Source organism: Astatotilapia calliptera, chromosome 1, assembly GCF_964374335.1.
Source record: "Astatotilapia calliptera chromosome 1, fAstCal68.1, whole genome shotgun sequence".
Taxonomy (NCBI): Eukaryota; Metazoa; Chordata; class Actinopteri; order Cichliformes; family Cichlidae; genus Astatotilapia; species Astatotilapia calliptera.
This window is the reverse complement of record NC_137422.1, coordinates 13,005,834-13,023,288: the sequence shown is the minus strand read 5'-3', so window position 1 is coordinate 13,023,288 and position 17,455 is coordinate 13,005,834.

Here is a 17,455-nt window from a genome sequence, read left to right as displayed (position 1 = left end):
CAAACCATAAACATTTGTGCCGTCACAGAGGCGCGGCGCGGCTTTGAACATGAAGGCAGGCTTTGTTGTTGATGCCCTCAAGGGGAAAAGGGCCGGAACAAGCTGCTTGTCGCTGCAGAGACCTTGCTGCTGTGGTGACGAATAGTTTGTGTGAAAGGACCAAAGCTGGCTCACAAAAGTCTGCTGTATGTGCATGCATTTGAAAGGCAGTCAGCGCAGCAGTGAGGCTTCATTATTAATTGTTTCTTCGCGATTGTATAAGAGGAGACAGACAAAGAGCTGAGTGGATGTCTGTCTCCACCATAACCTTCTACCTGAGCAGGAGAGCAAAGTATGTGATACAAAATGAATTTGTGCAGACAATTAAGCCCTCTGTTAAACATCCTGTTTCACATTTATCTGAACTATACCTGAAGGCAGATAATTATAAACTAGTTTCAGGTCAAACCACATGAAAAACTTGAATGGATTAATATAGAAACTAGAGAGTGCTGCTTGTGTCTGAGCACTGATAATCACTTTTCGTCATGATCTGATTCTGGAACAAGTCATTTAAAAAGAAATGAATATGTGTGAGCGTAACTTAGAAAGCTTTTTTGTTTGTTTTTAATAGTAAATTTGCTGATTGTACAGAACATACAGTTGAATGGAAAAACATTGAAAGGACATTCAAGAGACGATATAAAAATCAAAGGTATGTACAATAGAGGCAGTATTGCAAATATAGTAAGACATGGGCATATAATATAGATATAAATAGAGCAGTTTGTGACATGTACATGGACAGTGGTGCGAATGCTTGTAGCAAAATGCCAAAAACAGTCGGCAGCATTAAAAGATTTGAATGTACTGGGTCCTTGTGTGGAACCAGCTAACACAGAGTTGTGGTAGTGTGTTATAGGAGCAAGCCATCAACACAAGATCCATGGAGGCTGGGGTTTTCCACACCAGGCAAGACCTCAGGTGCAGGCTGTGTAAAGATGCCCCTGAGACAATCCAGCACGTAACAGCAGGGTGTAAGATGCTAGCAGACAGGACATAGAATGAACATCATGACCAAGTATACTTGAACATCTGTGCAGAGTATGGCCGGGAAGGTGAAAATGTGACTACCAAGCTGGGCGAGTGGCTCCAGCAGATCCCAGGAACAACATCCGAGATCTCTGTCCAGAGGAGCGCAGTCCTAGGAATAGCAAAGATACTGCGCAGGACCCTCAAGCTCCCAGGCCACTGGTAGAGCACCTGACAGGGAAATTTACATTTTTTTAATGTGTAAAAAAAATAAAGTCTTCACAGGGCTTGCTAACCAAGCACCTCAATAAAAATAAAAACCCTGAAGATCTGTCAAGTCTGCTGGTGTAAACATTCAGATGTGTTACCACAGTTATCCCAGGAGTGAAGAGTGAATATCCAAACAAATTCACCCCAAGGTCAGACCATGTTCAGCGAAACTACAATACCCAAGAGCTGCATCTCAGACTCTACAGGGCTGTGTTAAAAGGTTAAAGTTAATGGAATTAAAACTACTGCTTCTTTGAGTCTCGTGGTAGCACGGTTTCAGTTTACAAAAGAGCATCTGAACAAACCACAAAGAAATGTTACCTGTAGCCACCAAGGTTGTGGTGGGACGTTAAGAGAGCTGTGCCCACAAACCTGAATGAGCGACGCTGCAAAGAAGAGCGGGCCAAAATGAGTTTATATGATTTCATCACACACACAGAAGAAGTGCACCCGCAATGAAATGAGTACCCTAACAGATATAATAAGCGGTCACAGACTGGAATATTTTAAGACGTACTCTCGGGTCGGTAATAATAAACAGTTTTAGCTCAACACTGCCACCTATTGCTCGCACAGAATAATAGCAGGCCAGATACATTGTTCTATTGATTTATTTCAATCTTTTCGCCTTTATTTTCCATCAAAGAGGTGGAGTGTGCACAAAAACATCACACGCAATGTAGAAATAATATTTTTGTCTCGATTTATATAAAACTGATCAGGAGATTTTGCACTTAACTATTAAACCTTTGAACTTAAAACAGCTGGACGCAGTCTGCTCGCGGGGCACGGCAAACCACGTGACTTTATCAGGCGGGAAAACAAAGGGCACTTACTTTGCATGTGATAAAATTAAGACTTATGCTGTGAGACAGCACACACAACATATTCAGGTGTAGATTAGTGCCACACTGAGGTAATTTCATTCAGATGTTGTTAGGGAAATGGATCGTTTGGGGCTGCCTGCTTACAGCTAACAATGATTAAATGAAGATGAATACGTTCAGCAGAGAGAAAGGGCTCGGTACATCGCCCAGCACAGCAGAAATGAGGTGTCCCAGTGATTTAGGGCGCAAAGATGGGAACAGATGAGTGGCATCAGCTCCGTCTCTGTGTGAAGGTCACCGTGACGCAGGTTTCGACAGTGTGAATGTTTGTTGGTAAACAAATCCATCTTGACAAAGGTCACCATTTGTTTCCTACTCTCCTTTTTTATTACTATTATCAGGGTTCGTACGTGTGCTTGAAATCCTTGAAAAATGCTTGAATTTTAGTGTTGCCTTTTGAAGGTTTGAAAAGTGCTTGGATTTCAGATGTTGTGCTTCAAAGTGCTTGAAAGTGTAACTGTATTTCATTCACCACAAATAACTATCTGATTGAATAGTTTTCTTATCAGATAGAGAAATAAAATGAGTCGCAAAATGTAGAGGCAAAATTTGTATAGGTATGAGTGGCTAACATACCTGTAGGGTGCTGTTTTAATGAGTGTTTGATGGAAAACAACAATGGCGGAGTTTGCGCTCTCCAGTCGCATGATAGGTGAGTCCTAGTAAATAATTTTCCAGTACGTGTACGTTACACATGCTATTTTTAAAAAATTATGATTATTTTGATAGCTATCAAACTCGCTGGAGAAATGACTGAAATGCACTGAGTGTGATGCAGTATGGCAGCGCTATTATGGAATATGCTGTGAACTTAGCTAACATTACTTAGCAGTGATATCAGTTACTTTGCTCAAGTGAAAGCTTTAAACATTAGCCTGATACATAACTAGCTAACTTAAGGCTTTCTGATTAACCCTCTGGGGTCAACGGACCCAGAGTCTCCATTTCAACTTGGGTGAAACGTGCGGACTTCAAACTATACACCAGTGTTTAAATTGTGTTGATAGGCCACCTAAAACCAGTGATTTTTGTTTTTAATAAAACAGTGGTGTTTACTCCGGGAAGAAACTGTTAAAACGGCATTTTCTAAGGAGAGCGCTAGCAAACACGCTTGAGTGAAAAACAACAGTTGTCACTACCCGATCCGTACCGGAAACCCGATCGGTACCCCGCATGCGCGAAAGGTTTCTACTTCCGGTCGTAGTGTTTTACGATAGTTACAGGTCAGAGTATCTGTTAAGATGTTAAGAATAACAAGTATATCTTAAAATGTTTGCAATAATGAAGCATTTCAGTACAATGTAGACAAAAATAAAAAGATAGTTACGGATCAGGACTCCCCGATCCTTACTGCGCATGTGTAAAGTCTGACCGTACAAATCCAAGAGCACCTGGCTGCAGCCACTGTGGAGCTTGCTCCACTACAGGTCACTGTGTTACATTCTTCTCTTGGCAATGTTTGCTTTTCCTCTCATAAGTCTATAAATACCAAAATAAGATCTCTCTTTCAGGATGCAATGGTCTCTGTTCCATCAGCCATATTTTATTGGGCCAATTTTGTAACAGATATTGAATGGAAAAAAGTTTGGACTTTACCACAAAGGTTTTTCTTGACAAACAAAATTAAAGAGATTTCTTTTAAGTTGATTCATAAGTTTTACCCTACCAAACAATATTTGTCCAAATTTATGGCTGAAATAAATGTAAATTGTACTTTCTGTCAAGAGCAACCTGAAACAGTTTCTCATCTGTTTTGGTCATGTAAATTTACGTGTAAATTCTGGAAGGATTTCCACAAGTTTATTACTGACTTTGTTCTCCCTAATCTTCAACTGTACTATAAGGATGTTATCTTTGGCTATTATAATTTTAAAGACAAGGACAATGATGCTTTCTTTTTTATAAATTTGGTTTTATTTTTGGCAAAATTTCATATACACAAAAGCAAAGTCCTCGGCAGAAAGCCTGAACTTCTTGTATTAAAAATGCAACTTGCACAATATATAAGGACAATCTCCTCATCAAAAAACACGAAGGCTCTCAAGACTGTTAACATCTGTAACCGATTGAAACTGCTAACTTGATTTTGGCTCTTGCAAACTTTTGTTTATTTATGTTCCCCTTAATTTATTTTATTTTTTGTACTCACTTTTGTCTCACTGTCTTTGTCACTCTTTCTGTTCCTCATTGTACTACCACAATGTTATCTTTTATGTGATCCCTGTTTTACCTGACTGTATGTCTATAATGTGATAAATAAAGTTTAAAAAAAAAAAAAGAAAAAAAAAAGACCCTTCTCTACAAATCGGGTCTACCCGATCCGTACTGCGCATGTGCAGATGTTTTCTTCTTCTGTTCGTTTAATGGCAGTGTACTCCCCAGTGTACGAGGATACCGCCACCTGCTGACCGAGCGAATAAACCCTATTATAAACTGAATTAGCGTCATTACAAACGTGTGTTAAATTTGATTTAGCGATAGTCGAGTGTGTTTATGCTTGTCTGTGAGGAGAGGATTGTTGGAATAGTGATGATGATGTGCGCTATCACTGTCAATTGTCAGTAAACACTTCATCTGGCTGATGAATCTACACCTGAGATATTACAAAGTCTGCATTATTAACTCTGTAATTAGGCGCCATTCTTCTTATTTTACGGCGCTGTTGCTCAATCTGGGGACGCTCTCTGTTGAGGAGAAAAGCATGAATTTCTTTGTATACGGATTATCCATTGTTTAAATGTCCCGGGCAGTCGAAAAGGAGGCAGAGCTGTTGAGAAATGCTAGGAGCTAACTGGGCGCTAACCGCATCATTCAAATATATTGAATGTCACAAAGAGAGGAAGTGACGTAAGATTTGCGCATGCGGGGTACCGATCGGGTTTCCGGTACGGATCGGGTAGTGACAACAGTCATTGGTGAAAAAAGAAAAAAAACACTCCTTCCCTATTGGTGGAAAAATGTACCATGTCGACCAATCAAAAAAATGATATGGCAACATGTGGCATTTGGTTGTTTGGGAAGAGAGGGACGTTTTAGGAGTGACCGGCGAGAGAGAGAGAGAGAGGGGGTTTTGATATATGAGAAATTTGTGAGGTTTACCGTGTTTGGAGTCTCAAGTTAGTGTGTTGTCTTGTGTAGTTAGTGTGTAGTGTAGTCATTGTTTTGTTTTGTTTTGTGTGTCAGTTCTACTAGTGAATGTGACAGTTGCTGCAAAAAAGCCACCAAAGGCAGATTGCAGTGTAAACGCTGAGTGACACACCTGCTGTCAGACCTGCAGGTTTATCCCTGTGCTGTTCTCATCTGTGTTAGAGTGGACACAAACAATTTTTTGGAGTTGCATCAATAATTTGTGTGCCTTCTTATTTGATGCAGAACACCTGATTGTTCTGTAAATAGTTTTAAATGGTTATGTAAAAAACGTCTGAGCATTTTTAGGTAAATAGTACCATATAACTTTGTTGTTTGCAAAGCTTGTGCATATTTTTAAAAATGTACAATTTCTATTTGCATTTCAAGTTATGAAAATGATTCGTTAAACATGCCTGTGGTTTTTACAGTCAAAAATATCACTTTCTACTCGTATTTTAAATTTTGTCTGAATTTAGATAAATTGTGCTGATACAGTATGTCAAAATGAGAAAATAACAGATTGGCAAGATAAACAGTTTTTAAAGGTGAAATATAGAGGCCAAATCAAAAGTAGTCAAAAACGGCCAATTATACCCTGGACCCCAGCTTTTTGGAGTATTTGAAATAATGGTAATATGAGTGATCCATATGGTCACAAAGAATAGCCACTTGTTTCTGTGCTACCAAAGTTCCCCGGCTTTCATTCAAAATGTGTTTATCTTCAGCATCTGCACATTAAACTACTTAAAACTCATAAATGTCTTCAAGCTCACACTGAGGCCTGTGGGGCACTATCAGCCGCTCAAACGGTACACACATTTATATGTGTATTTGTATATGAATATTTCATACTTTAAGGCTGCCTGTTTATTTAAGGGAGATGAACAAAATACATTGGAATTGTACATAATAATATCACAGATGATGAATTCAATAGATTTTAAGTAGATGCTTGTGCATTCTTAAAGTCTTATATGTTGAATTGAACTATGTGATCTATTCAAAGCCTCCCAGTCAGTGCTGTTCTCCATGCCTGTCTGACTGTACATGATGTTATTAGCACAAACACTTTAAAGGTGATTTACTTCAACAATAATACAGACAGCAATGTAGTTAGCAATAAAACAGTTTTATTGGGAATTAACTTAAAAAACAAACAAACATCTGTCTCCTATTTTTTGTCACACAGGAAAAAAGCATCAATTTCTGAGGAGAAGACTTATTTATTTCTTTTTTGGGGGGGTAGTTCGTTTTTCTATTTCTTAACAAAAGGCGAACAAAGGTGTTTAAGTTCACCTAGGATGATTTGTTTTAATTTTCACATGGTCTTACTGAGGTGATGCGAATTGAAACATGCATTCTTTTTTTGGGGGGGGGGGGGCATGTGCTGGAAAAGCTTGAAAGGGGACCTTGAAAGTGCCTAAAAGTGCTTGAATTTGACCCTGAAAAAGGCGTATGAACCCTGTATTATTATTTTTTAATCTTTCATCTAGGGCTGCACGATTAATCGTTAGAAAATCGCGATCTCGATTCATACTTATGTGCGATCTCATTTCCAAATGACAACGATTAAAAAAAAAAAAAGAAAAAAAAAAGACGATGACGACGATTGTACCGCATTTTGATCCGGGACGTAATCTGCATGAAAACAAGCGCTCACTCTTCCTGCTCAACAAATGACAAGGGCGGAGCCTTATACCACGTGATACAGAAGCTGTGCCGTGTGATGCTTAAATTAGCAGGGAAAAAACAACGGACAGCACGTCAGGGATGAGGAGAAAGTGACGGGAGAATCCGTCCCGGTCAACCACCCAACGGGAACCTTATACAGCGCTTCCCTATACCCGTCGAACTCCCGCAGGCACAAAGAAATTACGGAGGCTATCACTTATCACCTGACCAAAGATATGACTCCCATCAACACTGTGCAAAACGAGGGATTTAGGAAAATGATCAACACCCTAGACAAACGCTACACAGTGCCGTCCCGCAACTATTTTTCTATTGTTGCACTACCTGCTCTATACACGCAGTGTGAGCAACGGTGGAGACGGAATTTCAAGCAGTACAACATTTTGCGGCAACAACAAAACGTGAGACATTTGTTGTTTTTATGTTTATTTATTGTTTTTATGTTCAGTCTCAACTGTTACGAAGTTGATGTGGAGTTAATAAGTGCAATAAATATTTATACTGGAAAAGAAAATCGTGAGAGAATCGTGATCTCAATTCTAAGCCAAAAAATCGTGATTCTCATTTTATGCAAAATCGTGCAGCCCTACTTTCATCCCCTTCACTGTCATGTACTCACTCTCTCCCATCTCTGGCTCCTGCCCGACTTCTTTCCACACGTTCATTGTCTGCCTCTCTCTGTAAAGAAAAGCGCAGACCGCGCTATTATCAGCGCTCAGACGCCTCCAACCTGATTGCACTTCCATGGGTGGCTACGCTACAGCTGTCTCTGGACAGCAGCAGGTACCCAGAACTGCATGCCAGCAGAGATGGGCACCCATTTCTCCAACTGGCTGCTGTTGGCCCTCTGCCTGCTCGTCACCCTGCGTGCAAAGCTAGCCAGCACTCATCCCCCGCTCCCCCGTCAGCTGTGCCACCCTATGCAGGAGAGGAAACTGTCACACTCCCTCAACTGAGTAGACGGTTCATTCAAAAGCACCTGGCCAACACTTATGTTCAGTGAAGAAAAAAACATGCATATAAAATGTTCAGATGCAAGCTAGCTGTGAGAGAATGTTTGGTGTAGAAGGAAACGAGCGAAAAAAGTTTAATTTTGTGCCTCGAAGCAATTTTCTGCTCCTTGGCACTACTTGCTTTTTCTGCCAATATGCTTCAGTTTGTCTCCCGAAGCCAAACTTTGCACTTAAGAGCACAAATATCTGTTTTTCTGTCTCGTGCGGGGAAGTTTCTTTGTTAAACCCTTTGTTATAATTAATAAAAAGTCAATGTTACACAGCGGAAAAGCGCAGGGGAGAGAGTGGGGAAGAAAAGTGGCGGAAAAGGAGGCGGTGAGGGAAACATATTTACTGACATCCATGGGCTGTCACCGCTCTGATTAATGGTGGCTGGAATCCCTGCCTGGTGAAAAGGTGTTGTTGGGGTGTAGAGAAAGCCCGGGCTCTGACCCAGAACTAATAGCATTCGACTTGAACAAGCTGTCCAACCTGAGAGAGTGAGTTTCTGCTGCTGCCAGTGTGCGCTGCAAAGAAGCTGAAATAACAAAAGTCAGAAATGTGGAGGGGGTAGACACTGCATCTAAGTTTACACTGCAGCCTTTGAACTTGGAACAGCTGGCCTCAATGGCGCGTGCCTGGCCTCACTTTGGTCCTAACTTAATACATGAGGAATAGTTCCTCAAGTTTTGAGCAACAAATAAAAATTTGGGATACTTGGGAATTAATCATTAGACACCATCTGAGGCTGAAAGAAAAGGTGGTTTAAATGCAATAACATGTAAACGTGTAAAGCCTGATTCTGAGAACCAGTATACAAGATTAGTTGAGAACTATACTTTTTATTGCACGGCAAAAATACATTAAGTTCACAGTTTCACAGATAGGCTGTATTGAGACATGGTGCTTAAATGTTGATTCACGTTGATTCACATCAAGTCAATTCTTTTATTATTTATTTAGCCCCAAATCACAACAACAATGGCCTTAATGAGCTTTATACACTAAGATAAAGACCATACAATAATACAGAGAAAGTCCCACGCAATCAGAGGACACCTATGAGCAAGCAATTGGTGACTGTGGGAAGGAAAAACTCTCTTTTGAAAGGAAGAAACCTTCAGCAGGACTAGGCTCAGGGAGGGGGAGTCATCAGCCAGAACTGCTTGGGGGTGAGGGGACAGGACAAAAGACATCGTGGAAGAAATGAAAAAAGTGAGTTTTAACTTTTCCAGTTATGTGATTAGACATCCAATTTTGGTTAAGCCACGACTTTGACTTTGGCCACGAGGGCTCTTTTGTATGCTGTTGACATGAAAGTAGAATGTGGGTTGTCTTGCTTAAATAAGCGAGGCTTTATTTAAGCAAGGTTACATCATCTGCATACATGGTTCAGACCTGTGCCATCCATCCTAAATGGATCATACTAATATCTGGGCTTTTTTGTTTGTTTGTTTTGCATTGTCGATTTTTAACTTATATTTTGGATGCGTTTTCCAGCATTACAGTAACTCCCACTACAGAATTGTATCTGATTTTAATGCAGTGCTCCCTGAAGGGTCACAGCGATTCATTAGTCGTGGTTTTTTTGGCCTTGAAATTTCTCTTCTTTTGATTCTTTTAATGCTGTTATGTACCGTATATAATGAAATCCTCTAACTCTCAGCTCTTTCATGTTGAGACATATTATTCTTAATTTGCTAAACAATTTGCCCTCACAATCTTCAGACTGACAAACCCCCTCCCCGTGACAGTCTTTTTGCTTGAGAAGATTCCCTACCAATTGAAATGACGTGAAAGTAGCAGCTGTGTCCTGGTTGAATTCTCTAAATGCTGAGAAATTGTGCTTCATTGCTTCCTTTCTTATGTCCTTAAGATCCCGATGAATGGGTCATCCTTTAAGAAAGAAAAGGAGATAATTAAGTTTGCCAGACTAACAAATACTGTACTTGTATTCTCTTAGTTACAAAGGCTACAATGTATTTTCCTGCAGTTGCAGTCCTGAATTCTCTTTCCTTGACCTCAGCGAGTAACATACAATGTGGAGTGTTTAGGAAAAGACAGAGAATGCAATCATTGTTTGTTTGTTTTGTTTTGTTTTTTTTGGGGGGGGGGGGGGGCTATTTAAATTCAATCTCAGCCTTGCAGGGATATTATTTTACAGTTAGATCGATGTGTTTTGAACAATGACAGCACCACAGAGTATTTTAAGTCAAACAATCTGCATGGGATTTTAGTACCTTCAGCTTTTATTTGAGGATCTTCTGTTCTTTTTCATCCTTAGATTTACTATGTTGAATCACTGCCATGTTTGCATTTCTACTTGTGTGCTGTGTGAAATTGAACTGTTCATGTTGGTCTTGGAGTTTCTTTTGCTGAGAAGCAGGAACAGAAGACTTGAGAACCAAATCAGAGTCTGTGCACGGGCTCTAAGAGCTGCGGAAATGAGAAAAACGGCAGCTGAGCTATTATATAAGGAAAATAAGTGAGCTGGTTACAGTTACAATCAATTTATGTTTGTTTAGTCCTATATTACTATCAAACTGATCCATCACCATTGTTGAAGTCTGATTTGAACGTTAGATTACAGTGTAAGGTAACGCAGTACTATATGAGGCATGACTGTGGCCAGATCTTTGACCCCAAACCCAGAACCAGTGCAGACCGCTCCTGATTTTTTCCACAAAGAAGTATTTCACACAAAGGTAACTTAACAAAGGGCATTAACAGAGCTCTGGGAGAATGCATGGGTCGTGGAGAATTGTCGACAAAGATGAGAAGCGACTGGTCCAGATTGCTTGATTTTACAGAAGCAGATGTCCAGGAGCGGTTTGGGTCCACAGGGTTATGACTGGAGTAGTGAGTATTCAGTGAGGGTCCAGATTATGAGGTTGTGGGAACAGGTGAGCATTCAGCAGCAGGTCCACTTCCACAGCCAACGAGGAGATGGAAGTGGAAGAAGAAGGAATGTTAAATTACATAATACACAAATCCTAAACAGTCAATGTGATATTTTTGTCAATCCCTTTAATTAAAACCAAAATCTGCACTTCGGTTACATGTTGATTGTTTGACCTGTCATTAAACCCGTTGCCTGTTAATCTAACCAGCTGTTGTGAGGTGTCTCACCATGATTAGGGTTTAAGGACTTGATATGGGTTAGTGTCATGAAATTTAAATTGAGCTTATAGTATTTTTTTAAAGATATTTTTGAAATTTTTACAGTAATATGAGGTAATGGGGTTGCATTTACTGTTTTTAGGAAACAGGGGAGTATTTCAGTCAGTACTATTATGTGGGGTATGATGCCACTGCCACCCCTACAGTGTAATGTTTTTGAACAAAGCACTGGGACTGTTCCATTTCTGCATTTTGTCTGAAGGCATTAAGTGAGGATTAGGACTTGGGAAGTGAAAGTAGCCGTAGCTACCTCCCTGTTCTCCTCTTAAAAAATGCCACATAAAAAGGGTCTTCGCTTCAAATAATCTGCAGCATACTTGCCAGGAACATCATCCTGCCGAGGCTGTTTCTTTGCTGAGGGTAACAGCAAGCCCAACAGCTGGGACATAATGAAGCTTTCAGGCACTTGTTCTCCCATCGTGTAGCACCAGCCCCTGTCTGCTTCCACCAGATGTTCCCTGCTTTCCTTCCAAAAGGCTCTGCTGCCAAAATGGGTACGGAAACCAGCTAACTCCACAGTCAGTTCATGATTGTAGGGTGATAGTTGGGTTAATTGCTTGTTTCGTGTCTACTGGGCGATGCCCTGCCACTTTGTTGTCATCTTGTATGTAGCTGGGAAAATTAGTTTGATGGTAACCCGAGCTGCTGTTGTCGGGCTCTTTGGTCCGGAGTCAGCTGGGAGCAGATAAACCCGATGCTATTGACTTACTTTCGGGGGAGCTGCCATTATGAATGACTATTGTCTGAGTTTTGATGGAGGACGTGTCACTGTGTGTCCTAAAAAGCACACAGTCCTCTTTGCCACCAAATCAAATGAAGATGTTAGGGGGACATGGGTGTGACTGAGCACTGATCAGATGCTGCTCACCTCCTCGGAAAACTCGGGAATATCTCTTCACCAACCGCACAGTTGTATGCTCAGGAATCTACCTGCAATGAAAAAGAGGCCTCTGAAACCTTATTAGAGGTTCAAACAAGTTTATATCTGCACGTGTTTGGACATTAGCAAGCTCTATATGCAAACAACCAAATTTCAGGTTGAAGAATTGGTCGAAATGTATGGCTAGTTTCAACTCAATGCCTTCTGAAGTAACAAAAACACAATTCTGTTCCCTTTTGTGCCTGGGTGTGCCGTTCTGCAGTGCATTTCCTGTTAATTGCTTCGTCTGATGTAACCCTTGCCAGTGGAATCATGTTGCAGGCTCACAGAATTAATTGAGACTAGATGTTACATATGTAATTAAATGAACTCGTATCATTTATGCTTCGCTCGGTTCCTGTTAAACCGGTAGCACTCGAACCTCGCTTTTCTTTGGGGCAAATGAAGAAATCTCTATGGGCCATCCTGTCACTGATCAATGCACATTTAGATGTTTAACATCTGGCAAGCCACTGGAAAGTGGCTTCTATGGCAACACTGCGTTGCCATCATCCTCCCATCATTAGCTTTCACCATTGCCCCAGGGTTCATAATGTCGTTAGAGATGCAGAAAAGTGGCGTTACATGGCGTTTCCCAGCTCCTTTTATTGAAGAAGCCTGCTATGCAGCCTGCTTGTCCTATTCCATGGACACCACAGGGAAATAAGACATGACGAGAGCGCACAGACGCGAGGTTTAAAATTTCCTGCATCAAATCTATTTTTTGGGGTGGGGGTGGTGGATTTGGCAAACAAACGGGGTCACACAAGCTCGTGGAAAAAGCTTTTACTGCAATGCTGTAATTTCTGAGGGTGCTTATGGAAAGTGGACTATAAAGGATTTGATGTTGTTGACCCTGTTGGCGCGTGCAAAGATCAGTTCTGTAGATTTTCGGTCCCTCTTTTACACCCAGAGCCTCGGTCCTCTACATTTCCTACTATCTGCCCATCGCTGCACTAGTTTTAATCGAATGTGCAGTCAAAATGATCAGCCACAACGACTGAAATTATGTAGTTGTAATTACAAACAGATGGGAGGCTTTATTTGCACTTAAGGCGGTGGTGTGCATGGGAAATGCAGTGTGAACAAGAATAATTAAGAAGTTAAAGTCCTGTTTTTGTTTTTTTTGTGGGGGTTTTTCCCCAAGTTGTGTTTAAATATCAACACTACGATGTACATTTGTTTTAAATTAACAGTATATTAATGCTTGACCTGGAGCAGCCCTCACCTTCAAGCCTTTACTGAGAAGATATAGATTTTTATTCTATTTATATATTTATTTTCTGAGACTTCAGTGTGTTTATTTGTTTTGGAGGAAAGCAGTGTGTTAAAGTTGTGGTGCCCCATGCAGGAGATGCTTCCTGATACCTGAGGACTCACTGGGGAGGAGAAAGCAACTCATCAATCGAGTCACATATCACTTTCTGCTTTGTGGCCTCTTTGTGGCGCATATAAAACACTGTCACACAATGGGCACTGCTAACATTTAATATAACGACAAGTTAGACAAATGCATGCTCATTTTGCTCCTTTATGTGGAACTCTCAGGGTTGGCCTTATCTTATGCGGTGTAAAGAACACTGCAAACTCTAGAGGCTGCTAGTGGACTTCAGACTGCATTCAACCTATTAATGAGAGCAATTATCAATTAACTTAAAACGGGCCATTTTTAATCGTTAATTTGGATTATGTGCACACATGTTTTGTGGAGCCATATGGAGCACTTCGTATTTTCTAAACATTCGGATATCTTAATTATGCAGCTTTGTTTCGGAGTGCTTTAGAGTAGCTGCTTCATTGCTCAGACTCCAACTGTTTGCAGTTCACTTGCTGTCTGTGTACAACAGAGGTCACCAGAGGCTGCTCCTGCACGTGAAACCGGCACATCTGCTACGTCTTGAGCTGTGAACCGAAGTTCCCAAAATGTGTCGCAGTTGTGTTTGTTTGTTGTGTAGTGTGTGGGGTTTTTTCCCCCTTCAGCTACCATTCTGATTCAGCAAACCTGCAAGCGCAAGACTGCTTTATTTACGATGCTTGATTTTTATGTATGACAGTTTTGCTGAGAAGAAGAAGAAGAAGAGGAAGAAGGGAAAATGTTCCTCCTCCCCGTCACCCCCGTGTTTCCCCTTATTGATTTTGGAGCTTGGTTGATGTGACTCCGCGCCAGAAGTGTCACTTAGATGAATCACTGTTAGCCCAAGCTGGCACAGCTCAGCACTGGTGACAGAAGGAAGAATTCCACGTGGATCAAATAAATACAGATGTGAAGTAATTAGATGTATTCCCAAGAAGACCATCGCGGGGATGTTAAAGATGGTAGGGATCAGCATTCCCACCATGGTAGCTTTTATCAGTTTAAACAGGAGCAGGAACTAACTGGGTCACAGCCCAGGAGCTGACTTTTATGTTGGAGGGTTTAGCAATAGAGGTGGGCGGATCCATCCTATTATCGATACTAATGCTGCTATTGGTACTGAATCGATAATAATAACGCGATAGGATCAATACTGTTTTTATCCTCTAATTTCAATCTTTAGCCCAATGAACTGTGTTAAAATAATTATTGAAAATGACAAAATATACCCCGAGATCATAATTTAGAGTAGCACAGCACTGGTTAGCAATGAACGGGCTTTCAAATTTGTCATATTAAGCAAACATTATGTTAACAAATCAAAAAGTTTGTTATGGAAAAAGTATAAAAGCATAACTACAGCTCACGAATTAGTATTGTATTGCTAAACCTGGCTTTATATTGAGTTTTTTTCACTGATGGCTACATTTAACCTTGATTCAAATAATATGAGACAGACTCTTATATTTAATTATTTTTTTTTAACAGAGTCATCCTGCAGGGCCTGACAGAAAGGAACAAAACACATTAAAACGCGTCAAACTCTAGGAAATGTCATTGTAAAGAGAAAGATATGGACCTGTACCCAGCCTACGTATGGCATTTCTATAAAGTCAAACAAAGGCCGTAATCAATTAGATTCCAAGAATGAAGCAAAGTACAGTATCCTGATGGCCCTGAACAGATTGGATTTAGAGGAAAAATGCTATTGCTTTGGTGCGCTGTAATATTGTGAACGGGGCACCGCATCTGGGGTCGGGTGGGGGCCCTCCACCAATTTATGTAAAACACACTTTGATCTTCAACCTAAAAACACATTTGAGAAAATCGCTGCTTTTAGTGCAGCATCTCATAACAAAGGCGGTGTACATTTGCCACATAATACTGCCATTACAATTAATGCCACATCCCTGTGAAATTGAACCCCACTTTTTTTTCTTTTTTTATTCCTCCTCTCGCAATTATAGGCCCCTTCAGGAGGGGACGTATTTATGTCCGGCAGTTAGCAATGCATTGATTTAATACGTTTCTAATCAGGACATGCAGCTCCGGGGCCTAAAATGTTAATTTTTCCTGCTGCTTACAAAGTAGCCTTTGATTTTCTGTCATGCCAGTAATTACAGCATTTTGCCACTAGACAGGGGGAGAGCTTTGTCTCGTCTAATTATGAGGTAATCATTGCTGTAGTGCCAGCATGTTGTTCTCACCTTTTTTTTTTTTTTTGTTAATACTATTTTGATTTTATTTTTACAGCTTCCAGCTATTACCTTCCCTTCACTGTGACACAGTTAAGACTGTGTGTGTGTGTGTGTGTGTGTGTGTGTGTGTGTGAGTGAGTGAGAGAGTGTATATCTGGAGTGTAGTAGCCTAGTGACTGTAATTGTTGTGGTATGGGTGCTGTTAATTACTGGAGTAAACGGTTGAATCACGGCCAGGGCCCTTTGTGGCTGCAGAGTGGCGGGCAGCAGAGGAGAGAGACAGAGGGCTGGAAAATTGTTTTTACCATCTGGGGACCGAGGGATAGAGAAGGGGAAGCAGAAAGGAGGAAAGTGGGAACAGCAGCAGACAGAAAGGCCCAATTGGTGGCCAGAGCCTAAGGGTCTGGGGGTCCATATGGAAGGCAACACTTTGCCTTGCACTTTATTGCACACCTTGCTGTTTTAATCAATGGCAAGCCTGTTCACAGAGCCTAAAGCTGCAGTGGTTGTTTCTCATTGTCATAGCACTGCTTCCACTTTTCCTGCTCCACTACGCCCCAGCACGCCTTACCAAATCTCCGAGGAGCTGTGCGGCAGCACTTTCCAGGTCTCTCTCTCTCTCCAGAAGTGAGAAATGTTTGCACTTTGTGTGAGGTTAAAGCTCCTCTTTGGTAATGATGATTTGATACGCTTTAGGCTCCTGCCTGTGCAGCTCTAATTTCCCAGCAAAGCGGGATAAGAACGGAGACGCCCGCTGCGCTTGGAGTCGTTTCTTAAAATGGACGACACCATTCCATCTGAATTCCATTTGAGTGCTGAACATAATGGGATTAGGCTACAAAAGGCGGCGAGACAGTGGGATATGTGCTAATAACGCCATAAAAGTGCCAGTCAGCATGGGCTGGCTCCCTTGAAACCCCACACCGGTTGGAGGCAGTTTAAGCACGTGGTGAGGGATAAAGGCCTGCGTGGGGGGTTGAGTGTTTTATTTTATTACAGAACTCTTGCAGGAACATCAATATTGTATTAAATTAGTTCACTTTTGTGAAAAAAAAAACAAAACCCCAGCACACACAGAAAACAGGTGAAAGGTGTTTCTCTAAAGTAGACCCAGTGTGTTACCAGGAGCATCTGATATTGTATAATTACTGTAAAGGACATTCAAATGCAGATTCCCTCTGTTTGAGCTGAGCAACTCCACACTTCAGCATATATCCCTGCATAATACTGGAGTCTAGAAAACCTCAGCTGGTCAGTAAACTGGTCGGGTTAGATTTCTTTTTTTCAAATATAATGTCGCGTTACTGTAATATAATCACTTAAATCAGGTAATGAGTAAAGTAACAGATTACTATTAAAAAGAGAAATTAGATAACTGACAGGACTTAGTGCTGCTGAATCTTTGATTTTATTTTATTTTTTGCTGTGTTTTACTTGCATCTATTTGTGAGTGTAAACAAAAAAAAATGTTATTTTATTTTATATGCTGGAATATGCAGAAAATAGGTTTAAATGTTAAACAATTTCTTCAATCAAAGACTGTTGCACATAATTTAATTTTTGCTTGATGTAATGTGCATACAGTTAAAAGATTAAAACTAATAAAACAAGTTTTTAAAAAGAGACTTTTTCATTTGATTATTTGATTTTATATGATGGATTATGCAGAAAAAATACAATATTGATTTGTAACTATTCAGCTTGTGTATCATGTTGTTAAAAAGTAACTAAGTAATAAAGTAACTAATTACTTTTGAAAATAAGTAATCAGTAAAGTAACTGGAGAAGTAATCATTAATTAGTAACTAATTACTGTTTTCAAG